The sequence below is a fragment of the Macaca fascicularis genome, chromosome 13 (genome assembly GCF_037993035.2).
Source record: "Macaca fascicularis isolate 582-1 chromosome 13, T2T-MFA8v1.1".
Lineage (NCBI taxonomy): Eukaryota > Metazoa > Chordata > Mammalia > Primates > Cercopithecidae > Macaca > Macaca fascicularis.
Window position 1 is genome coordinate 119,864,368 of NC_088387.1, and position 26,165 is coordinate 119,890,532.

The following is a 26,165-nucleotide window of genomic DNA, read 5'->3' on the forward strand; positions in this document are numbered from 1 at the left end:
GCCCGAGGCTCTGCACACACTATTGCTTTCAACAGATACTTAATTGATTTCTTCTACAAGATAAACAGTAAAATGAGCATCAGATGACACTTGAGTATTAATGGGCTGAATGTTTATTCCTAGTGACATGTGACTTAGATACCCTCAGCCTCCCCAGTAAAAAGAACAGGCAGAAAGTGAAACAGATTTAACTTGGTTTTGGTCTCGTGTAGAATGAGGTAATTTCGACTTCGCCGTCTCGCTTCTCTTTCCTCCTTCCGTTCACGTCTCGAATGGCAATGCAGTCTCCAGCGTGTGTTCAGTGGCTTCAGCTGAGCCTTGCTGGGCTGCCTGGCCTCAGATGAACTGCATCAGGCATGGGCATCAGACGCGGCTTCTGGGTGATGCTGTGCTGAGCTCAAGTCAAAATTCATCTGATCTCAGTCCCTGCCAACTCTCTTCCCCCATTCTTTCTAAATTGAAACCATCCTAAGATATGCAACAAGGACAACCAGGCTTTTGTTGTGCTGGGGGCCTGGCATAAGCTGAGAGGATGCCAGGGGCTCCCCTTACCACAGGGCTCCCCTCGGATGGCCAGTTGCTTTCTAAGTCTAGTCAAGTGACTGGGGCACCACCCGTGAGTCGCTCACCGTCACCAGTGCCCAACCATGCTTGTCTCTCGGCCGTTCTCATCTTCCTCATTCCTCAGGGTCTGAGCTGTCACTATAATTTAATATTTTCCACTGACAGAAGAAGGTATCTTATAGAACCCAGATTGTTTTTTTTTTTTTCTCTTCCTCTTTTCTCTGTATTCATGCCACTACTTTTTAAAGCATGACCATCCAATTACACTGAAAGCGGGGGGCCCTGTCCTGCCCCCCATGCTGGTGACCGTTGCCTTCCCATGGCCGATGCGATCCAGAAGCGTCCCTCAGAGGCATGCCAAGCACGGAGCAGGCGGGCATTCTTGGAACTGGGCATGAACAAGCCTGAGTTCCTTCCAAGGATCTCGTCCCACATCTTTCCTTCTGCTTTGTGCATTTTCAAAACCGTCTGACTCCAGAGGAGCCGGAAGGAGGGAGGGGGCCGGTCTTGTGCCTGGGGGTTGTGTCCACCTCCTGCCCCAGGCCGAGGGGCAGATGCTTCCCGGAAGGGCCAGGGCAGCCTCAGGCGGAAGCTTTGGCCCTGCCCACCTAAGGGACACAGACACACCATCTTATACCAGTTACTACTTCCTCGAGGGTGTGTTTTGTTCCCCGGGGACCGCCTCAGGCCCCTCACCTGGAAGCTTCGTCCTTCTAAGCTCCACCTCCTTAGCTCCGAAGGAAGCCCAGCTCCACCTGTGTAGGAGCAGTGCTCACCGTCACCCTCCACTCCCTGCTCCTGCAGACCTGCCTCTAACCGAGGGCGCTCTGTCCTCACAGGAGCACAGTCTCGGGGGGAATGGGGAATGAGGTCCTCTCTCTACCTGCAGTACCTGGGCGCTGGGGACAGAGCTCTGCAACCCTCACCCTTCCTTTCTCCTTAGTGCACTTGGCAGGCTCCCCTAAGAACACACAGGCATTTTCGTTCCCTCCTCAGTGCTGTTCTTGTTCTTTTTCTTATTCCTCAGCCCTTTGGATTACAGAGAAGACGGACACAGCTGCCATAGTAAATGCCCCATGAGGCAGTGGTACCTGATGTCAATGGCGCTTTTGAGGCTTCACCTCCCGGAGCCACTAAGCTGGGATCCTCTTGCTCCTGGAGCTGCTAAGTTGGGATCCTCCAGCTCTGGATGCCTCCAGGGTGGCTGTCTTGGCCCCAAATCTAGAGCCTCTATCTTCTCGATCCTGCCTCTATGACTTCAGATTTACTCTGTAAGCAGAATTTGCAAATGAAACAGAAACATGCAAGACAGAGGAAAATGTTCTTTTGCAGAGTGTGTTTCAGGGAAAAGAGCGTGCCCTGGTTCCCTATCTCACCGATTTCCACAGATCCGTTCCTCTCCTATCCCACTCTCCTTATCCCAAATGTCTTTCTGATTGCTCTGTGTATAGTCTTGGGGTTAAAATAAATTAGGGAGAATAGTTTGTCAGATACAATTTATCCAATACGTCTGATTTCATGGAAGCAAACTTGCTTGTGATATCGGGATGTAGAACCACTTTGTCTGTTTTAAATTTACAAACATACACTTTGCTCTGTGTGTGACTTGAGCACAGTGTTCTCAGTGTGGCTTCCCGAGGCTGGACCATGAGGGCCACACAGACGGCTGTGTCTGTGCACCTGTCCCGGAGGGCCCCGAGCTGAGCCCCGACAGGGTTGGGAGGCTGTAACCGCGTGCTGGCGAACCGCCTCTGGGTTTGCAGTGTCCTGTCCAGAAACCGTGTCACTGCTGCGGGCAACATGGAGTCCTTACATCCACAAGAAAATAAAAGATAGCAAAGGAAATCAAAGTGGGGAATTTTCCCAACATTTCTTTCCATAGCCAAGCGTTACGTCTTTTGTGCATTTCACAAGGACTTTTTCTCATTTCAGGTTTGTTTTCATGTAAGGTTTGGGAGTAGAATTGCTATCCCAAACCAAGGAGGCAGCAGGCCAGCCTGAGCGGCACCGACTCAGCTTCAGGAAAGGCTGTGCAGGGCAGCCTTCAGTCTTTCCTAAGCCACTGTCCCCAGAGCTGCAGGCCCCTGCACCTGCCCCCAGTCACTCTGCAGGAATTCTCACATCTGAGGACAGCAGAGCTTCCACCTGCCCTACTCGCTGCCCCTTTTGCCTGGGAAGATTCCTTCCCGCTGCACACCAACAGAGGGAAGCAGAGCCCACACAGCTGAGGCTCGGGCTCAGAGAGCAGCGCCCTGGATGGGCAGCCCCACCCGCTCCTTTCAGCCCGGGGCACAGCCACCCGCCCCGCCCTGCACCTGCGGGCTATCCAGCCCTTCTCTGCACTCTTAGAATCACACTCTCACATCTCGTGAGATGCTCCGGAGAAAGCTAGGCTGCGAATAGAAATACTAAAAATTATCAAATACTCTGTGAGACAGTGACTTTTAGATTCTTTTCAGACCTAGTCATGTGGGCTCTTCTAGTGCAAGAGCTGGTGCCTGGGGGCACAGGGTCCGTGGGTCGGGGAGCCAGGCTGGCTCGGCGGCTGCACATGGCGATGGAGACTGCTGTCCACCTGCAACGGCACCCAGCCTCCGCGGTGCAGAATCTGACCTTGCACACAGGCCGGGCCACCGGGACTCAGAACCCGTCACGCACCCCGTCTCCTCAGAACGGAGCGGCTTCCTCTGGTTTGTCTCCTTAGCAAATATGTCGCTTTTGATTTTCACCTTCCAGTTTGTGTGATGAGCTTCCTCAGGACAAAGATCGGAACACTTTCCTGTTGGTCAGTCTCCTGCCTCCCATCCCCAAGAGTCACCTCTTCCATTTCCGTGGGGAGTAAAGGCCTCTAGATTAAATCTTCTTCTGAAGTCATGGGCATGGGGCTTCAGTTCCAGCTCCAACCTGTAAAATCATGGGCTTATCTAGCTAATTGTCCTGAACCCAGAACATGTTCATTTTATATCATAAAGAGATTTAAGCTCAAATCACAAATCACTGATTTCATAGTCAGGAGGCAGAAAGACTGTACCGTGGCCTTGTAGCTAAAACCCAGAATCACAACCCTTTTTTTTCTGATTTTTTTCATCATTCTCGCTTCTTACCCTGCTTCTGTGCCTTGTCTCAGGGTTCTCAGCCTAGGAGAGTTTCATGTGGCTCTGGGTTCTTCCTTAGGTAAAAGCATAGTTTGTACTGAGTTTCATTTTTTGCCTAGCCTTCTCCTTACATAATCTAAATTGATTCTTATAACGGCCCTAGAAGGCGAGTGGGCTGGTGTTGTCAATGTTTTATCTTTTTCCTCTTTCTCTAATGGAGGAAGTGGTTGTGCTGTGAAGTTCATACAGCTAAGAACTAGCAGAATAGTAATTTAAATCTGGACATTCTTTTGCTAGTTCTGGGCATTTCTTTTGAGCCAGTGTTTCTCAGCCCTGGCTGCACATCAGGATCACCAGAGGGCCTTCAAAAAACTACTGATGCCTGAGCCTCACCCCAGACCCATTGGATCAGTGTCTCTGCAGGCAGGGGTCAGTGCTTTTTCAGAGGCCCCAGGTAACTGGAATATGCAACCAGGTCCAAGCATCTTTAAACCATGTTCTTTTCCTGCCTCTGTGTCAGAGCATGTGGGCGTGTGTGGACTGGGAGCATGGACGCTAACAAAACGCTGTCGTTTTAGCCTGTAGTTCTTCCACTTGGCTGGCACATGTGATGAGCAATTAAGTTTTAATGACTCTCTTCATTGTTATCTTTATGCCCACACCAGTGTTGTATTTCCTTAAAATGTAAGTCCTTTAATTATACAGACTGCATGAGTGTAACATGTTCTTGCTATTACATAGCATGTGATAAAGCACACAGCACCCTAGCTTTTGAGATGAGGTCACCCAGCGACTTCAGACTTGCCCAAATAAAGAACCTTTTTAAAAACAAAAGCAGACAAAGGCCTCGCTCCTCAGATGGAAGTGGAAGCCAGGGCTCTGGGCCTTTTCCAGCTCCCTCTCCTTGCAGATAAACACTTGCTCCATCAGAGGCTGGGGGTGACCATGGGGCCCTCAGATATACAGAGCACAGTTCCAAGACAAGGTTCTAGACGTGAAACTAGAAATTCTGACTTTCTCTACGGCTTCTCTGCCCGTGTCCTGCAATTTGTGGCTGTGTGGCTGACATCATGAGCTCGTGTGGCAGCGTTGTGATGCCGAGTTGCCAAGGCCAGTGTCAGAACGTAAATACCCGGACTCCCACTGGGGATCCCAGCCCTGCTATGGGGAGGTCTTCCCCAGGGAGCACATTTCCTCTCAGCACACACTCCTCTCCTTCCTCCACCTCCTGGGATCTGCCTCCCGGGATCCTGCCCTTGCTGTCAGGGCTGAAGTGAAGCCCTGTTTATACCGTGACACAGGTGAGCTGGAGTTTGGGGATTTCTGACTGTGGCTATTAACTGGATCCACATCTAAATCACTTAAAATAATCTCTTCAGACAATACTAAGAAACTCACCTAATGTCTCAGATATCAAATGCTTTAAAGTATCAGTCATGCACTCACCCCATTTAGAGAGGATTTTGGTTCTATTCCACTTAGCCTGTTTTTATTGCATGGGTGGTACCAGTGAGGGGGAGTTACACTTGTTTGCAGAACATCAAGCAGTGGTACAAGGGCTCTTCTTATTTCAGTCTTACAGAAGGAAGACTGTTCAAGTTAACACAGCAATTGGCAGGTTGTTATGTTTTTCCATGATTGTTACCATAGGCTGTTGCTCTATGCTTACATATTTGCAGATATTTTTATGTAAGCCCAACTTTTCTATAAGATATTTGTAAAACTTAGCTCACTATATGAAACTCGACAGGCCTGAAAAAATGATATTCAGCTAATTAAAAATTGTTTTTAATTAAGAGTATGAACCACTATACTACTACCATGCTTGAAGTATGGGGTAAAATAGTAAAAGCCTAAAAATGGTAAATAAGGAAGCTTGAGTGCATTTAAATAAAGCTTTCTGGCCAACATGCAATAGAGCTTCAAAGTATATGGCACTGTGATTAATAGAGGACAGTCCCCCCTTAGCCAGACAGAACCACCTATTGGGATTTTCTCAGGGTTAAGAGACAGGCATCACCCTCTGTGGTCTTCAGTCTTACTCTGCCGTCAGCGGAAATTTCTGTCTGCCCAGACAAGTGTCATCATGGGCTCTGTTTGGTGATAAGGAATCTTGACCTACCGCTGACATCATGAGCCACAGAAGCCTGGAGAAAAGCTACTTAATATGCAAGCCTGTGGCTTATATTGAAGGGTAGAACATTTTTAAAACGATAATTATCTTGGAGAAAATAACTTTTATTATTAAGTAGCTTTGAGTTAAGAAGCTATCGAAGAATATAAGCCTGGCATTCCTGAGACTGAACTGAATGGGTTATATTGTTCTCTAGCAAGGAGGTGTTCAAGCTGAACATGTGTATGTGGCTCTAGTCTGATAAAAATCCAAAGTGTAACTCATTGTAAAATTAACCTGATAACTGATAGTCTAGATCAGCACTGTCTAGTATCAATATAATGCAAGTGGAAGAATTACATATGTGATATTACATTTTCCAGTAAATGTTAAACTTAATTTAAAGAACCAGATGGAATTAATTTTAATAATATAGATATCTAACCTAAATATTATATCAACAAGCAATCCATACTTAATGATTAATGAGACGTTTTATATTGTTTTCATGCTGTGATCAAATCTTGTGTGTATTTTACATTTATGGCACATTTCCAGGTAAACTGCACACAAGGCTGGTGCACGCCCTGCTCTTCTCATGGGTGTGGAGGACCCAGATAAGAGAAACACTTTGCTCAATTCTTCCCAATACTTTGCTCTGTCTAGGCATATGATGGTCTAATTTTTTAAAAGTTCATTTTAATTGCATTGAGGTTTGAGTGTGGTATTTGAGAGTGCTTGCTGAGAAATTAGATGGTCAGGATTCCAATCAAACCCTACTATTGACAAACTAGGTGATATTAGGCCAGTGACGTACCTTCCCAGGGCCTCATTTCTGTGATCTGTGAAACTGATGTTGTCATGTATCTACCTGGTCGTGAGAATTAAATGACAATTCATATTTAGTACTTAGCACATAGTCTCTGTGTTTAGGTCATTATAAATATATCTTCCCTGTCTCTAGAAATGAACTATAGGGTGTCAGCAAATGAGACCAGATGATCTATCTAGGGATAAATCTGATGTCTGTTTGAAGAAGCCAAAAAAGGGGACAAGTAAATATTCTAGAATGATCTGTGTACCCCACCAGAGAGTTCCTAATGTCAGCCCTTGTGTTTAGCTATTACTCTATTTAAATCTCCAGTAGGTTAAATTCCAAATTTCAGACTGAGCTGTAGAGTTAGTCGGGCTTAATAGAGTTTGAGTTTCATTGCTATTACAATTTCCATGGAAAGGCAAGTGCTTCTCTTCTGCCAAAAATGTGGTGATATCCACACAGAAATAACTACAACTTTATCTAAAAGACTATGTGAAATAACTATTAATTAACTAGAGTATCCATATGAATTTAAAAGACCCAGCTCTTACTGAGAAATAAAGCTGGATTTCAGAGGTCAAAAGGAGACTCTTAAAGATGATCTAATCCATTATCCTCATTTTGCAAATGAGAAAGTCACTCTGTGCTCCTGAAATTGCCACTTGCCCATCTTCAGTAAACACAGTATTTATATTTTTTCAATGATTTATTTTTTAAAAAAGACTGGGACTGACTCATGCTAGTTAATTTTCTGTAAATCACTTACTTTGGAGTATTTGAACAGGTCTTACGTCCAGAATTTTGCACCAGAATGCTGGTGATGCTTAACAAAATGTTAAAAAGATGATGGTCCTGATGTTAAATAACTTTGTACAGTCAGTTTTTTCAACACTTAAAAATTTAATACCTAAAGTCTTATAAGCTACTTGAGGATTATCTGAATTTTTAAAAAGGATGTTTTTTTGTTTCTCTTCTTCTTTTTTTTAGATGGAGTTTCGCTCTTGTTGCCCAGGTTGGAGTGCAAAGGCACAATCTCCGCTCACTGCAACCTCTGCCTCCCAGATTCAAGTGATTCTCCTGCCTCAGCATCCGGAGTATCTGGGATTACAGGCATCACCACCACGCCTGGCTAATTTTCCATTTTTAGCAGAGACGGGGTTTCTCCATGTTGGTCAGGCTGGTCTTGAACTCCCGACCTCAGGTGATCCGCCCGCCTCAGCCTCAAAGCAATGGCAATTTTAGATGAAATCTATGTGTGTGTGTGTGTCTGTGTGTGTGTGTGTGTGTGTGTGTGTGTGTGTATCTGTGTCTCCCTCTCTTAGGTGATGATAACAGAATGGGAAATAGAACTTAGCGACATTGCTTTGACACTAAGTCTCTTCCACTCCCTGCCTTCGGGATTTTGTGCACCCTTCCCGCCTTCTGCAGGTGGCCTTCCAAGTGCAGGTGGGTGGGGAGGGAAGCCTGCCATGGCCTGGCATAGTTCTCCAAAGCCAATGCCTGGCACTTTAGGTAGATGTGTTGCTGGCACTCTTGGCCACAGATGATCTCTCCTGCTGTGCCCAAGTGTAGCAAACTATGTGGGGCCACTTAAACCCATTAGACCATTTATTCTTGACTCACAATAGGCAAGCACACTTTAACCCGAGTAGAAACTAAATTTATTGTCATTTTCAGTCGTAAAGTAAAATCCCAAGACCAGACATTCTCATAAAAGTTTTCTAATGGGTTCTATGTTTTATTTTTTTCAATTTGTTAGAAATCATTGGAAACTTGATATCTGCATTACTTCTTTTAAAAGCGTACATATATTTCGTTTGATTTTAAATGATCTAAGATGCTCTCCACATTTTAGTAATGAATGACATTGTCCTGGGAGAGTCATCAATTCTATCCACAAAAGAGAAAGTTTCTGTGTGTGAGCAAAAGCATGTCACAAACGCTAAATGTTTCCTTTTAGAAGAATGAAGAACAGGCCAGGCACAGTAATCCCACACCTGTAATCCCAGCACTTTGGGAGGTCGAGGTGGGTGGATCACGAGATCAGGAGTTTGAGACCAGCCTGACCAACATAGTAAAACCCCATCTCTACTAAAAATACAAAAATTAGCCGAATGTGGTGGCAGGTGCCTGTAGTCCCAGCTACTCTTGAGGCTGAGGCAGGAGTATCACTTGAATCTGGGAGGCAGAAGTTGCAGTGAGATGAGATCACACCACTGCACTCCAGCCTGGGTGACAGAGTGAGAGTCCATCTTGAAGAAGAAGAAGAAGGAGAATGAAGAAAGAACAAAGAATTGGAGTATTGGAGGGCCTGAGAAACTGGAGGTCAGCCTGGAGCAGCAGAAAGCACCCTTGAGTTGGGAAGAGCTGGTTTTGAACCCCTGCTAGGGGAGCTCCAGCTCTGTGTCTCCAGGAGTTAGGCAGCATCTTGAACCGACGTGCAGGGAAATAATAATGCCAACTTTGAGGATTAAGAGAGATACTGAACCTGCAGTGTCTGACCTAGCGTGTAGCTTCTCAGCTAGATAGTTGGTAATGGGAGTGGTTGACATGTGTGCTGCTCTTACCATGAAGATCCCTGCTTCTCTCTCATCAGGAACGTGTCACAGAATAGAAAGTATGGCTTCTAGGCAGGATTGGGAAGACCCAGAAAGGGGAGGGCATTCCAGGTAGAGGTAAAGAAATATGCAAAGTTGAAAGCATAGAAGAATTTCATGTTTCATTTTTCCTCCCACAGAACTGCTAAAATTGGAACAAATATGGTTAGTGGGTAGAAAAAGTTGAATTAATGTTCCAAAGGAATTATTGTCCTTTTCTTCCACCACCCCAGTTTTCCATGTGAACCTGGAAAATAGGAAATACGGGAAACTTCCTGGTCTGCGCATGGTTCTTTACTTCTATTTTTTAAACACCTATTGGTTTTCATTGTGGCATTAGTCCTGATACGGCCTTAGACAGGCAAGCTGTGTTTGAGGTCCTTATTGAACTTGCATACGTTGCCATAATGCAATTCGCGGTGCACCCCTAAGTCCAGAACCTTCTCTTACAACTTCAATCACTGCCTGACAAGCAGCCTTTTGTCCCTGGAGCTCACCTCCAGCTCATCTCCCTGGGTTAGGAGTCTTTGTAGGGAGGATGGAGACTTAGGGACTCTCTCAAGTTTCACACAACTGAACTTGTTCTTTCATTTTTATTAAAGGACAGACCTTTATTTTAAAAGAAGTACAAATTTGGCCGGGTGCGGTGGCTGTTGTCTGTAATCCTAGTACTTTGGGAGGCTGAGGTGGGCAGGTCACGAGGTCAGGAGATCAAGACCACCCTGGCCCCTGGCCAACATGGCACATGGTGAAACCCCATCTCCACTAAAATACAAAAAATTAGCGGGGTGTGCTGGCCCATGCCCATAGTCCCAGCTACTCGGGAGACTGAGGCAGGAGAATCGCTTGAATCCAGGAGGCAGAAGTTCCAGTGAACCAAGATGCCGTGACTCCAGCCTGGTGACACAGCAAGACTCCATCTCAAAGCAAAAAAAAAAAAAAAATTACAACTTTGAGGAGAAACAGTAGGAGTGTATCTAATTTATCTAAGGCCATTCCTTAGATAAATTTTAGCAAGTGTGGCTCTGTGTGTGTGTAGGGCCTTCAATACTTTAATGATACTAGCCCAAGATGTAGGGAAACTATCCATTCCCATTAACTCAAGAGAAAAGAGTCTCAGTTCCATTTACTGTCTCTTCCTCCTCTCTTACATGCAGGGCGGGTCATGCGGAGGCTGTAGCCAAGGACGAGGTGTGTGCGGCTGTTGCCTGGACCTTTGTCCAATCCACGTCGACATTTGAGGAATCACAGCGTGTGGTATGTGAACTGCAATGGGACTTTACCACTGTATTAGGAATGTAAAGGAGGTGCCTGAAAACAAACAGAACTCACAAGGCAATGACTGATACAGAATTTGGGCAATTGGGTTCTTTTGTACCAGTTATTTCTTGCTGTTTTTAATGCTTACATGCTTCCGTTGTATGCCCTTGTCTAGTCAATTACATATACTTGTTAAATTCATACATCAACTATTACTTTTTCTTATACCCTTATACTGAGGAGAGCATTGCCTATAATCTAAATATTTCATAAATGAACTGAACCAAGCAGAGAACTTGATCCAAAAAATGTAGTTATGTTTAATTTCCTAATTCTTCTCTTGTTAGACTTATGTGGTGTTTTCTGAATTTCAAAGTCCTTCCACTCCTACTCTCTCACTTGAGCCTGAGTGAGGCCACATTGTAGACATGGCTGGCTCTCTTTAAGCCCTCGAGTACCCTGTAAGAAAGTTGCCACCATCCCTTTTAGACATGAGGAAACCTAGGCAGAGGGAGGTCGGACGGGTAGCCAGGGGTGCACGGACTTCAGAGCTTACCTCCAATCAAAGCCCCATTTTGAGGATGTAGTTTCCTTTTTCCATGGACACACATCTTTGGGAACCATTTGAAATCTATCTTGGACGTAATTGTGTAAATTTTCAGCTGCATGAAAGAGTGGCATTGACTGACCACGTGTAGGTTCGAGGTCTGGGCAGCCCTGACTGCTGGGGACGTTGAGACTGACCACGTGTAGGTTCGAGGTCTGGGCAGACCTGACTGCTGGGGACGTTGAGACTGACCACGTGTAGGTTCAAGGTCTGGGCAGCCCTGACTGCCTGGGGACGTTGAGGGGGACGTTGAGGGGGACTCTCAGCTTCTGTGACCTTCGCTTTCTCTTCCAATTAAGAGTGGGTGGAATTGAGAAATGCTACAAATTTAATTTCCAGCAAGACTGAGAAATAAACCAATCTGTTGGACCCAATGTTCTCTATTTGCTACACAACTAATTTTTAATGGTTCAAAAATTATCCTTTTCAAGGCATCATCTCTGTACTCTCTTACTTTTGGTATCAGTATCTTTAGCAACCTATCCTCTCAATGTCATTCTTTGCATTAACATCAAACTGCCAGAGAGACCAAGTTTTTAAACTTCTATTTTCTTTACATAATTAGCGTATGTCCATTGTAGAAAAATTGGAATATTAGAATAATAGATAATATAATTTTTTAAAGCACTGGAAATTCAAAAATTCAGTGACAACCACCATTAGTATGTTGATTTAAAATTCAAGACTGATTTCTTTGACAGTCTTCAATAAGATTTTAAATTAATGTGAGTCAAACTACCATTTGTTCTTTACTCCTTTTTCCCTTTATGCATCACATGTATCTTTTTGTAAGAAAAACTGCTTTTTTGGGGGGAGGGGGGTGGAGTCTGGCTCTGTCACCCAGGCTGGAGTGCAGTGGCACAATCAGTTCACCACAACCTCTGCCTTCCAGGTTCAAGGTATTCTCCTGCCTCAGCCTCCCAAGTAGCTAGGGTAACTGGCACATGCCACCACACCTGGCTAATTTTTCTATTTTTCTATTCTGGTCTCGAACTTATGACCTCAAGTGATCCACCCGCCTTGGTTTCCCAAAATGCTGGGATTACAGGTGTGAACCACTGCACATAGCCTGAAGAACTACTTTTCTGTTGCCTTATTTTGTTCTGTTACCTTGTCTAGCATTCTACTGTTATTATGGATATACATAATAATGGATTATGGAATAATGGATTATATGGATATACACAATTCTACAATATTATGGATATACTGAAATACACTTCATCAATTCTGTATTGTAATTTCATAAGTTGGATTTTTAAACTTTTACCTTATAAACACGGTTTTAATAACCATTCTTCACCTAAAACCTTTCACACTGTTAATTATTTTCTTAAGATAAATTTACAGTAGAATTTCTTGATTCAAGACTATGTACATTTTGATACTTTTGAGAAGGGCAATATCTTTACAATCCTGCTGCATTTTATGTGTGGTCATATCACTGCATGTCCTCTGCTATTGAAAACACAGCTAACCATCCAATGTTTGAATGGTCTGCCATTACACATAGAAGTGTCATAAATTCAACCTTAAGAAAAAACTAATCTCATAGCACAAATTTAGTTTTGTAAAGGCTAAATATGTATTTCAAAATATCTTCTAAATTCTCATAAACTCAGCTAAAAATCTGACACTTTTTTGTTCTTTTGTTCGTATATAAAATCATTGTATGAAGTACCTACTATGTGCAATACACTGTGTGAGGCAGTGGTGATATGCAAATGATAGAACATGACCCAGCTTTTTAGAAGTCCACCTTTTAGTTGCAGAATCCACGCTTATATTGAGTCTCTGACACATGATATGAAAAGTATTATAATATATTTACTTTAAAAATGAAATCTCAGTATGAGCAATTTAATATAGTGACTATTATTGTTTCTGATGTGTAACTCTGAGAATTTCGAGATCCACTACCATTAAAGAAAGCTAGGATTATGTCCATTATACTAAACCCCAGAGTGCACTACAGAAGCATTTCTGCCCCATGCCACCTACCCCTAAAAAGAAGCCTTTTTATTGCTTCTTGAATATTTCCAGGAATGGATAGCTTACAACTCAACAAGGCAACTCATTCCATTGTTGGATTGTGTCAAGGGTTTGAATATTATTCAGTTTTATAATAGGCACCTGTTGTTCTTACTTTCAGCCTCTGGACAGATACAGACTACGTCTAATTCAATTCAATGTAATGGATATATGTTAAGGATCTACTATGTTCAGAACATGTTCTAGGTTCTATGGGTTAATTTCTATTTCCTATGACAGTATTTTCAATATTTGATTATAGTTTTTCTAAATATGCAAGTTAACAAGTTCACCCCATTCAAGGAAATTGGATCATTAATATAAGTCTGCTAAATCTCTATAAAGCAATACATTTTGGCCTCAGTTGTTGACCACTTGCACGAGCTAGTTGGAAAGAATTTTATAATCAATCAGGAAGACACAGGCATTTACTCCTCCCACTTCTGTACATATTACCAACAATTTTATTAAAAAGAAAGCAAAAGTCATTTGTCCCTACACTATTACTAGTTATGACATGAAAAATCATGCCACGTGTATTAGTTCATTCTCGCACTGCCGTGAAGAAATACCTGATAATTTATAAAGAAAGGAGGTTTCGTTGACTCACAGTTATGCATGGCTGGGGAGGCCTCAGGAAACTTACAATCATGGCGGAAGGCAAAGCCGAAGAATGGCATCTTCTTCACAGGAAGGAGAAGTGCTGAGCAAAGGGGGAAAAGCCCCTAATAAAACCACCCAATATCATGAGAATTTACTCACTAACATGAGAAGAGCATGGGGTAACCACCCCCATGATTCAATTACCTCCCACCAGGTCCATCCCATGACATGTAGGGATTATGGGAACTACAATTCAAGAGGAGATTTGGGTGGGGACACAGCCAAACCATATCACCATGGTTGTGTACATTTGGTGTAAAACAACCCACATCAAAATCTGGAAAACCTAGTGTGTCCCCTATGGCTGCACCCGGGAAAGCCTCCAGCCTTCTCTAAACCTCGGCCACTTCATCAATTAAATGAAGGAATTAGAAGTCTTTGAGGAGACTTAAATTACAATATTTTATGATGAAATTTTGTGTTTGGGGTTCTGGGCTTTAGATCACAAAACGTCTGGATTCCTCTCACGTTATGGTTGGTTTGGCTGAAGCTTCCTTTCCACCTCCGGATGGGGTCTAACCCTGCTGCAATGCTGCACGCACGTGGTCACCCTGCACACACTTCCGCGCTGCAGCCTTGTCCTACGAAGTTGACGTATGTTACCTGACTTCCTCCTTAAAATAACACTAGCGAAGGAAACATTATCATCCCCATTTTGAGCAGGAGAGACCTGAGGCAGAGCGTTATGTAATGTGCACAAGGGCGGATAGAAGAAGTTTAGTTTGGTTTAAAAGGCACCCCATAGCCTCAGCTCCTGATTTCTGTCTTATATGGAATGGGCAGGTGAACGCCTTTACTCCTCCAGATTTTTAACTCCAAATAGTTCCTTGGAGTTGGTTCACTTGGTTGTCTTGGAGATGATGCGTATTACCAAAGCAACTTTGATATGCAGAAAATAAAGCAATAGCAACAAATCAACAATGCATAAAGCTGTGAACCATACAACCAGGGTATGTATGCAATGTCTAACTAGTGTTTCATGGTGGATTCACTAAAATGACCTAATTTGACATCATATAAGCAGGAATAGTATATGCTTGAATTCCTCCTTATAGGAAGAAAAACTTCTCAGAAAATCTAACACTTTCTACTTTAGTCCACAAATGAATTTAGTCGTTCATACATGTTTTCTTAATTTTTACTTTAATGTTTTCTGACTGATGACACTTATTGTTTATTTCTTTATTTCCTCCTTTTCCAATACCTGATTTTACTACTTCTTATATCCATCTATTTGAAATCCCAGATAATTTTTCTATATCAAAGCTTTCATTTCATTTACCTCTTACCCCATCCTTGACTTTATGCCATGTACTTGTCCTGCTTCTTAAATAGATAAATCACATAAGTACTGTCTGCTGAAAAGAGCTTCCTACCTTTCCTAGTTTACATTCTTTGATTATAAGCAGCTAGTGAAAGAAAATTCCAGTGTTCAGTGTTGCCCAGGGTATATATTAAAAACCCTTATAAACATAGAATGGCAAAATGGAAATACCTTGAAGGCTGGCACTCAACCCAAAACTACCCAGCCAACAAACTTGAAGGTAAAGTTGAACTGACAGGGAAAAGCAACCTGGGTATGGAACAGGTGCTGGTTGACATTTGAGGAATAATATTGATTCCTTCCTTCCTTCTTTCCTTCCTTCCTTCTTTCCTTCCTTCCTTTCTTCTTCTCTCCTTCTCTCTCTCCCTTCCTCCTTCCCTCCCTGTTTCTCTCTTCTTACTCCACTTTTTTCTTCCTTCCTCCTGGACTCTACCTCTCTTTTTCCTCCCCTCCCCTTCCCTTCCCTCCTCCACCTTTCCCTCTTCCTCCTTCTCCTCCTCTTCTTCTTCTCCTTCTTCCTCTTCCATGTTGAATGGCTGAATCATTATAATAATTCTTTGCTATGTAAGAAGGCATTGTTGTCCTCCATACTTTGAACTATCATCACAATCAGACATAGCCTTGAAATATAGGAAAAGTAGATACTATTAGCCTGTATATAATCTTAAACCATAAAACCAAGGGAGTTTTGTCCTCTGTACCCAGAACTTCATAGTGGCCTTACAGCATCACAATTGTTAAGACATTGAGAAATGGTAAACAGCTGAAACAAAGCTCCATTGAGGAGAGCTCTCCTTTTATTTTAAGAATCCTCTTAAGTAGTGTGGGGTGAAAGATAACAACAGAGCTGGTCCACGGCCTCCCAGATGCCGCTTGCATCTCAGAGACACAGGCTCATGGGGCAGGGAGTACAGAGCCCTAGCACAGGTACCTCCCAGATCTGGGCGAGGGAGAGCGTGGTGAAGAAGTTAGAACAACAGAAGGAGAGGGGCCTTTTGTTCTTGGTAAGTTCCTGTGTTGTGTTCGTCTCCCCTTTAGGTGATGTGGCCTTGGGCTCAAGGGAACACTTTGTCCCTTTATAGTCACCACTGTCCTACTGTTTCCCTTAAGAAGAAATACATGGCATTAAAATATAGTCAGGAAAAATATAACTTTATACATTAGATTTACCACTGAAGTTTAAAGCATCGACTATTTAAAATGTCTACATGATATCACATAATTACTGTTTATTTAAATATGTTAATAGTGTCCTGCCTGTGTTTAAAAATAAAGTTCTAATATGTTAGATATGCACACTGAAACATTGGTAGGCAAAATTATACGATTTCTGGAATTTTCTTCAAGATAATATAGAAATGGTTATCAAATGGGGTCTAGATAAGTGACAGTGGCCAAACTACATTTTTGTAAATGATAGGTATATGGGCTTATTAAACTGTTCGCTTTAAAATTTTGTGTCTCTTTAAAAATCTCCATACTTAAAAGCTTCAATAAATGCAAAGTTGCATAACAGTGGCAGAAGAGGGATCCCTATACCAGAATGGCAGGAAATAAATCCAGCTTTCTACCACTGTAAGTCTGAGGGTAAATTTTCCTCTCTGCTTCTCAGTTTCATTTTCTGCAAAATGAGGATAATACTAGCCAGGACCTCTTGGAATCATTGTGGAGATCACATGAGTTGCTGTGTGTCACATGTTACATGTACACAACACATGTAGGCCACATTAGTGCCTTGTGCATAGCACATATATGGCCACTACCATTAACTCATAAAAGTAAAAAAGTTTGTTTTTACTTTCCGCTTTAAATTTCTTAGATTGATAATTGTCATATAGGAAAAAAAGTCTAATTTTGTATATGAAAAGTATTTTGGAATTAATAATTACCTTTTCTATTTTGCAACCAAAAGCAGAAATAACTTAATAATGACTTTTCTGTCACTGGTAACATTGGATGGATTTCTAAAGATATTCAAAGACATTATTGTTTTAAATTTTGCTAGAATAGACTATAGTTCTTTTTCCTTCGAATTAGGGTAGGCTAATTGATTAGGTAGCTTAGCCATAACACTGGTTGTATCGTGGATTTTTCTTTCTTTTTTATTCTATTGCAAAGGGTAGAAAACTCCATTTTTTTCTATAATTACAATTGCTATATGACCATTTGTAGTTTACCTTTACATAACACCTGAAGGGCAGTAACTTTATAGCTGCCTAATCCTGTAATTCTTTCTTTTCTGCACTATTTAAATTCTAACTCATCCCTGTTATAGGAAAGGAACCAGTTGCGGGACTCTGGACAACTTTATTTTCTAAAGAATCCACTTTCACTGATAAACACAGTGAAGGCTGTGGAAACATGAGCGTGTATGCAACTGCGGGTGTTGACTGCTCCCTCCGTTCTGGCCATGGCGCACCTGTGTGCAATCTGTGTTCCCTTCACTCCCGTATGGGACAGCCGGTCCACCCGTGGAACCCCGTCATCCTTTACTTGATGGGAGGCAACAGAAGTGGTTCCCACAAGGTCACCCTTGAGCAAATGCTTTGTACAAATCACCCTTGGGTATGAAGGGTGAAAAGATGAGTAAAGATTGAGCATTTTGGAAAATCAAGAATCAATCGGGGCCAGGCGTGGTGGCCCGCCCCTGTAATCCCAGCACTTTGGGAGGCTGAGGCGGGTGGATCATGAGGTCAGGAGATCGAGACCATCCTGGCTAACACAGTGAAACCCTGCCTCTACCAAAAAATACAAAAATTTAGCCGGGCATGGTGGCAGGTGCCTGTAGTCCCAGCTACTGGGGAGGCTGAGGCAGGAGAATGGCGTGAACCTGGGAGGCAGAGCTTGCAGTGAGCTGAGATCACACCATGCATTCCAGCCTGGGCGACAGAGCAAGACTCTGTCTCAAAAAGAGAAAAAAAAAGAAGAAGATCAGAAGGAGGCAGGAGTGGGACTCCTCCATCTCAAAAAAAGAAAAAAACAAAACAAAACAAAACAGAAAAGAATCAATCGGAATTCTGCAGGTGAAGTAAAGGCAAACAGAAATCACACATGCGTGGTGCTGTGGTCAAGCACCATAGGCTCTGGGGGCAGGAGTGTTCGTTTGGATGCACAGGCCCAGGAGGGCTTCCCAGGGAGTGTGGAGTAACAGGCTCCAGCATCTGATATGGAGGCAAGAGAGAATCATGAGGAGGAGGTAGAAAGCGGGCAAATGGAAAGTGGAAACAATAGTCTTGTATGCACCTGCAGAGGGTGAGATTCAAGGAGCCCTCCGTCTAAAATGAAGGCATCATAACTTGAATTCGGCCTTCCCAAGCTGCTTTTTGGTGGCTTGGCTGCTGACACCATCATTGCACATGACGAACAGCCTTAGAGCTTGCAGAGCAGGAAGATGTCAGGAGGACCAGGGTGAAGGGAAACTAACAAACTCAGACAGATAACTAGGGTCTTCCTGGTTCTCTATAGCTCTCCCCATCCCCCAACCTTGGATTCCTGAAACCATTTCTCTGTGTGATTGTAAAAGGACTTTATCAATTAACTGACATATTTGTAAGATTTTAAAGAACTGTCTGATCCACATCCCAATGAGTTAAATAATTCTGATAGGCGGAATCGAGACACCTCAGTATCCCGTAACAAGTTATCATGGTCCTGGTTGAATGAGGACCTGTCCACTCCGGGTTGTGTCGGGGGTAGGCCCTGAGAAATGTGTGAAGGTACCACACAGGCATGCAAAGGTACACAACCGGCTTTCAGAGCATAGTCTCTGCAGTATGTGGACATCGGACATGGATTACAACAGACCTTACCTAGCAAAAAGATTCACTCTTTTGAAAGGAAGCCTGAAACATTGCTTCACGTCACAGGGATCCTGAGGACCTATTACTCACACACCACTGTGTATGGTGGGCCAGGCACAGAGCTCTGAATGCTCACATTCCACCAAATAAAAACAGACAAATAAAAAACACAACTCCATAAAGCAACAAACACAAGGCAGGGTAGTTTTCCAGGCAGAGAGGAGGGACCCGCTGGGGCAAGGTGGGGTTCGACCTCATTTGGGAATGGCACTGAAAAATATGTAGGTCTTTCCCAGGCGGAGGAGGTTGGCTGGGACTTTCTCTTGAGGACAAGAACAAGGCGTGGAGGTGTGAAAGAATAGGTTGGTTATGTGTGGAAGGTTAAGGTGGAAAGATGGGCTGAGATGAGGCTGGGAAGACATCATCCCATGCAAAGTTCACTGAAGCGTATCTTGGCGGCAACAGGAAGCATGCTCCGTGGATATGTGGAAAGTTTTCATGGTACATATTGAAATGAAAAGAAAGTAATGCTCACATTCCATGGACAAGGTAGAGGAGATCTCTCAGAGCAGGAGCTGGTGTTTTAAAGGGGCAACTTAGGGCAGGATGCAGCGCACTGGCCTGAGCTCACACCCGGTGCGATAAGACCTCCAGGAAACCACTTTCCCTCTCCCGGTTTTGTTCTTCTCATTCAACAGCATCCAAATGGCCCAGCTGGGGGCACTGGGGCTCGGTGCGTCATACATAGGTAGGATGATTTCTGACATCCTATGACCAGAAGTAGCTCCTAGTGCTGAAACCACAGAACACAGAATGGATTTTAAGGTAGTAGCTTCCTCCTTTCCGGTTCAACCAATGCTTTTAGATGAAGTTCCTGCCCAAAATGGCCCCAGCGATGTGATAGTCTCACATGCAGTTTGTTTTCACATGACTGCTGTAACAGGCACGTGCGCGCGCACACACACACACACACACCATTTTATTATTACATTTTCTTGAAATTTGTTTCCAAACACGTCTATCCATTTATCCCCCAAGGCCTGGCTCAACGGCTGCCCAAGGTGACATCCGACCACCAGCACTCTTCAGCTGTGATCCCCACCCCAAGCCAGCGCTCCGGCTCCGGCTGACTCTACCTCACCTGCTCATGCTCCAGGTGCAACCCTGGCCTTGTCTCAGTGTGTGGCCATCAGCTTTCCTTGTTCCAGCCCCCTCACAGCACTACACAGGGATCAATACGTGTTTGCTGAGCCTCACGGCTCTCCGACTGGAGGCTCTGGGGGTCTCATGGAATGACCCCTGGACCAGGTTACAGGCTGGCTTGAGCCAGGCTCTGCCCATGCTTTGGGAGGGCTTCAACACCACTTCTCCTCTATCTTACCGTGGCATGCTTTAAAAGTGCTCTGAAACAGTGAGTGTAAGGAGACATTTTACAAGGTCTACAATTAAGATTCCTATGCCAAGTGATGTTATTAGAAACATAGTTCATTGCAACTGTATAGCTGGAGCGAATACTGCTTATATAAAAAATATGTTTTAAGTACACTATTTCTTCCTTCTCAGCCTACTCCCCTTAGTCCAAGAAATTGCTTTAGATAAAAACAAGTCCAAATCTCCTGAAACAAAATGCTTCTAATACTAGTAAGAGAAGCTAAGAGTGTTCACATAGTATGAGTGATTAAGAATGTCCCTTTATCTGTTTTCCTAAATGTTTTAGGAAAAAAAAATCAGTTTATGTTGTAAGTAAATTCCAGTGACATTTGAGTGCTTTGAATGCACTCCCTCCCCTCCCTCCTTCCCTTCCCTCTTTCCCTCCCACCCTCCCTTCCTTCCTTCCTTCCTTCCACCCTTCCGTTTCTTTCTTTTCAAAAGTTTCAACTGATATGTAATAGTCGTAAATATTGTGGAGTTACGTGTGATGTTTTCATACATGTACATTACATGTGACATTTTCATACATGTACGTTACGTGTGACGTTTTCCTACATGTACGTTACATGTGATGTTTTCATGCATGTACGTTACATGTGATGTTTTAATACATGTACACAATGTGTAATGATTGTATCAGGATATTGGTTAACCATCACTTCAAATATTTATCTTTTCTGTATTACAAACACTACAATTCTTTTTTTCTAGCTATTTTGAAACATATAGTAATCATTGTTAATTATAATTTCTCTATGATGCCTTTCCTTCCTTCTTTGCGCCTACCTTTCTCCTTTTTGTTTCTTTTTGTACAAATGTATCATATAGATAATTGAGTATCAGTTCTCTAAGCTCATTTGAAAAGTATTTCGTTAGTGTTCTGTAAGGTCTTTATAGCATTTTTTCTTTTGTATTTTAATAATGGAGAGAAAATATTTAAAAATACCAAAAAGAATACGAATTCTAATTTCACCCACAGTAAAGTTTTATGTGGGTGGATAAAAGCAACACATTTACGTCACTGCGTCACCTTCGGACGTGCAAATGGCAATTGACTTTTCCAGTGTGTTTCCTTCTTGTAACCCAAATTCCCTCCTTAGTAACCTCTCAGATGTGCAGCACTGCAGCCCTCGCAGCTGAGTACTGCCTGCTGCTACAGCCACTCCGAGGCGCGTGGCCCTGTGCACAGCCCCCCTGCCCTGGGGCAGCTGCCTCCGGCACTCACTGCAGGTCCAGGCACTGCCTACAGGCCCTGACTGCGCTATGCTCCGAGTAGCTTCCCACCCCATCCAGACACTGGCTCTGGCTGGACGACCAGGCCAAAGACTGGTCCTTAGGAGGATTCCTATCTGAGGAGGTAGAATGTTTAAATCTTCCTGGCATGATCCATTTAAAAAGCTACCAAAACCGTAGCCCCAATCCTACGGGAACATGATGGGATTTGAGACTCTCCCTGGCACCCACTTCCTGTATTGGTCTCTGTTGTTTCCAAATGTCTCATTTATCAGGGGTCATTTCTAGATGTGTTTTAATCCTTAAGGAAAATCCCTGTTCTTACTCATTTTGTTTTTCTTCTCACTCACTATTTAGCATTTTTCTCACTGGCTGAAGGCAGGACCAGGCCCAAAAGGTCCTGCAAGATTAAATAAGCCATTAGTGCCCCAGCAGAGGAATGAGGAGGACCGTTGTCAGGGAAGAGTCCAGAATTGTGGCAGGGGTAGGATACAGCCCGCTGAGGGTATGTGGACACAAGGCCGGCTTTGGCTTCCCTGAGAGACAGCAAGGGGCCCAGAAGGCACAGGCCCCTGAGAGCTCCTGGGACTGACACTGTCCCAGGATCCCTCCACTGCAGGTGGAGAAGGAGCTAGAGTGGAGAGGAGGGAGCCAGGGGCTGCAGGGGTACAGGCAAGGAGCTGGGGCACCAGGGGTGCAGATGGGAGGTGCCTGGAAGCGCTGGAGGTGCAGGGCCAGTGGGATTTCCTGACCCAATGGTCATGGGGTGTGAGAAAGAAGCATCAAGGGTGACTTCCAAGAGCTCCTCTGAGCGGCCAGTGGAATGAAAGCGTCATTTGCTCAACTAGAAAGACTGGCGGGAAGCCCTTGGAGGGACACCCAGAGATCAGGTTAGACGGGTTAAGCCAAGACGCCTGCTTTTCATCTAATGGAGAAATCCGTAGTTGAATGTGGGCTTCGGGAGTTCAGGGAAGAGGCCTGTGCTGGAGATGATGTTGCTCAAGGAGGGGAGGCAGAAGCTGTTGATTTTGTTCCTGTCCAAACTCACCAACATGCACACACTAAAGTGTATTCCCCTGCGAGGCCAGTCTGTTTTGTTTTCTACTCTTTTCCTATAGTTTGGGATCTGACCATTACATTTTTAAGCAAAGAAATGAGATGGAGAAGTAGCAGTAAAGGGAAGACACCCACCCCTTGGGCAGGTGGCACCTCTGAGAGCACCAGGGCCCAGCGAGGTCTGGGGGAAGGTGAGGCCGGGGAGAGCCTGCCGTGGGTGTCCTAGAGGCCCAGAGAACATGGGAGGTCAGGTGCTGCCAGGAGTGGACGATGACAGGGCTGGAACCCAGTAAGCATTGGGAAGAGAGCTGGGCAATAAGGGTGCCTGTCATCTTCGGCTTCAGGCAGGGCAGCAGGGCATTACTGCAGCTGGCGGGAGTGCTGGGTGAGGCGAGGCCTCGCCAGGATCCAGAGTTCAGGCGGCCATGCAGCCTGTGAGTGCCTAAGATCAACAGGCAGAATGAATCACGAAGACACTTTTCTCAGCCTCTAAATTTCTTTGAATTCTGATTCTCCCTTTGAAGATCTGCCATTGATCCACCCACTTAGTAAAAACACTGCAGCTATGGGCTGAACTCTGAGTCCCTCCAGAATTCGTACGCTGAAACCTCAAACCCAAGCAGGCGGTTGGGGGTGGAGTGAGGTCATGGGCATGGATCCGTGCCCAGGGAGCTGGCATTTTTGTGAGCGAAGCCAGAGTGAGGACAGGGTGAGTGTGGCCATTTGACAGCCAGGACGCAGGCCCTCGCTAGAAACCAAACTTTCTGGCTTCTTGATGTTGCTCTTCCTCCTTCTAAAACTGTGAGGAAATGATTTCTGTTGTTTAAACGCCCAGCCTATGGCACTTTGTATGGCAGCCCCAGCTGACTCCCAGAACCACCAGATGACCTCAGCGCCTTGGCTCAGAGAGGCCATCCGGCCGACAGGGAACTCCTGTTAGTTCCCTCTAGGAGACGTGAAGACAGTTCTGCCTTTAAAGACAAACTGAGACCTGCAGCATAAATTCCTCCCATTCGAGTGGGGTGGGAGCTTTTTAAGCCATCCTGTATCAATCACATCATGGCTGACGTGTGTGAACGTTGTTTTAAGAATGCAAGAATTGTCTTTCATTTTATTTCATGGAATAAACAAAACGAGAGAGCTCCATAGAGCCTTCCTCAAGTGGGTGTTCTTGGACTATGTGGGTAACTGAGCTATTACGCCTGGGATGGGGGGGAGCTCCTCAAATTCTAATTTAAAAATCCATATTGTTGGCATTGTGTCCATTTGTGACCTGCCCAGACTGTTGAACCAGAGAAAAACAAAAGGGTCACTTGTCAATTCCTTGCTATATGTCAGAACCCTTCACTGCAGATGTGATTCATGGTGAGAATCCATAACCACAGGTGTACACGTGCAGACACGGGACCTCTCGAGCCAGCACAGGCCGCGGCGTGCTCCCTGGAGGCAGGAAGCGAGGAACACGCAGCCACATCCTTGACACGGGTAAGGAGTTTGTACATTCTGACATAATAAACTCCACAACATGACCAGGAAGGGAAGAGAAATGAAATAGGAGTCAGTGTCAGTTGATTTTTAAAGAGGAAGGTCATGATGAGCAGGATGCTTGGCACTGCTTGGCTCATTCTCGGTGACATCTCTGCAGCCTCAAACTGGCTGGGAGGGGGTGCGGCGTCTGGACTGAGCTGGGGCAGGAGCACCAGGGCAGGCAGAGACTGTGCTGTACTTTCTTTATTAACTACTTTCGCTTGATTATGTATTGTCCTTAATGTCCTTTTATGGCTATACTTAAAGAATCCCTGAATACATGGAGTACCAATTAGGGAGATTGGCTGTAATTTTTTCATTGCTTGTGTGTCATTTTTTTGGGCAAATCTCAAGTGTAACAGACCTCTGATTAAGTGACAGATCATTCCCTTCTCTCCCTCTTCATCCATCCCTCTATCTGGCACATGGTAGAGACTCACAGATAGATTTGCAATGGGGATAAATTATTTCATGTGAATGTACAAGACACCAAGCTAATAACTAAAGGAATGTGATGAGGCAGATGCAGGCAGCTCTCAGTGCATTGCTGTCTACAAACATTGTGTGAGGCTGCCCAGGCTGCTGCAACAAAGCACCAATGACCAGATGGCTTAAACAACAGGCATCATTTCTCACAGTTCTGGAGGCTCGGAAGTCCAGATTAAGGTGTCTCCACATCTGGTATCTGGCGAGGGCTCCCTTCCTGGGTTGCAGACAATCTCCTCTGGCTGCATCCTCACAAGGTGAAGATGCAGAGCTGCCTCCCTCTTCCTCTTCCTTCTTCAAAGGACTCCAGTCCCTTCATGAAGACTCCACCCTCGTGACCTAATGACTCCCCACATGCCCCACCTCCTGACACCATCACATCAGGGCTCAAGACATGAACTGTGGAGAGACACAATCATTAGTCCACAGCCCGTGTGCCTATGTTGTGTATGTGATTTCTAATATTAGATCAGAAGTCACGAAGAGCTTTGGAGGCAGAGATAAAGGACTGTATGATTTGGGCATAGCAAGAGATAATTCTGGCTGGGAGAATCAAAGAGGATTGAATTTATGCAAATGGACCCACAGTGATTCTGCCTTCTTGATTGGAGGAAAGACGTTCAGGCAGAAGGCACGACAGAGAAGAAAAGGATCAAGATGTTAAGCAAGACGTGAGAGCCTTGATACCAGGCTGAGCTGTGAGGGCTTGCCGGGGTGCACAAATCCAGGGGCTACTGGAGATCACTGGGCTCACGGATGGCAGATGGCACTTGGCTTCCGAAGTTGAATCTGTTGGGAATCTCTATGGCAGCTTGGAGGGAAGAGCATGTGGAGAGAATGCAAGGCAGAAGTAGGATGGGAGTGAAGGGAACGAGGCTAGCAGCAATGACCTGAAAGCTGCCTGCATATAAAGCACAGGTTACCTCCTGTAACCTTCACAACCTTCATGAGATGGGAAGTGTGCCCCTGTTTTGTAAGAGAGCAAAGACACTGAGAGGTGCTATTGCAGTGCTGCTCAGAATGTGGGCTGCAGCCGAGCACGGCCACAAGCTCTTTGTAACCCACCATGTCCAGATAAGCGCACAGTCTGATAATACAGAAGCTTCTGTAACAATTTGACCTTAATATAAATTCAAGGGCATGGTCATTTCAAAAAAGCATTATAAGGTATCTTTTTTTTTTTTGAGACAGAGTCTCGCTCTGTCGCCCAGGCTGGAGTGCAGTGGCCGGATCTCAGCTCACTGCAAGCTCCGCCTCCCGGGTTTACGCCATTCTCCTGCCTCAGCCTCCCGAGTAGCTGGGACTACAGGCACCCGCCACCTCGCCCGGCTAGTTTTTTGTATTTTTTTTAGTAGAGACGGGGTTTCACCGTGTTAGCCAGGATGGTCTCGATCTCCTGACCTCGTGATCCGCCCGTCTCGGCCTCCCAAAGTGCTGGGATTACAGGCTTGAGCCACCGCGCCCGGCGTAAGGTATCTTATAAAACAATTAGTCTAAAATAAGTGTGTGGGAATCTTTAAAAATCCTCACCCTTTACCTCCAGATAATTTAGAAAGTGTTG

At 44.5% G+C, this 26,165-nt stretch overlaps 1 protein-coding gene across 50 annotated transcripts in view; it reads left to right on the top strand.

The window, feature by feature from the left end:
• Window positions 1–26,165, top strand: part of MYT1L (myelin transcription factor 1 like) — a 532,999-nt gene that overhangs the window by 36,516 nt on the left and 470,318 nt on the right. For all 50 annotated transcript variants that reach the window (XM_045369879.2, XM_065527489.1, XM_045369877.2 and 47 more), the window contains one exon: window positions 10,344–10,443. The gene's annotated coding sequence lies outside the window, so the exon portion shown is untranslated. The remainder of the gene's footprint in view (window positions 1–10,343; window positions 10,444–26,165) is intronic.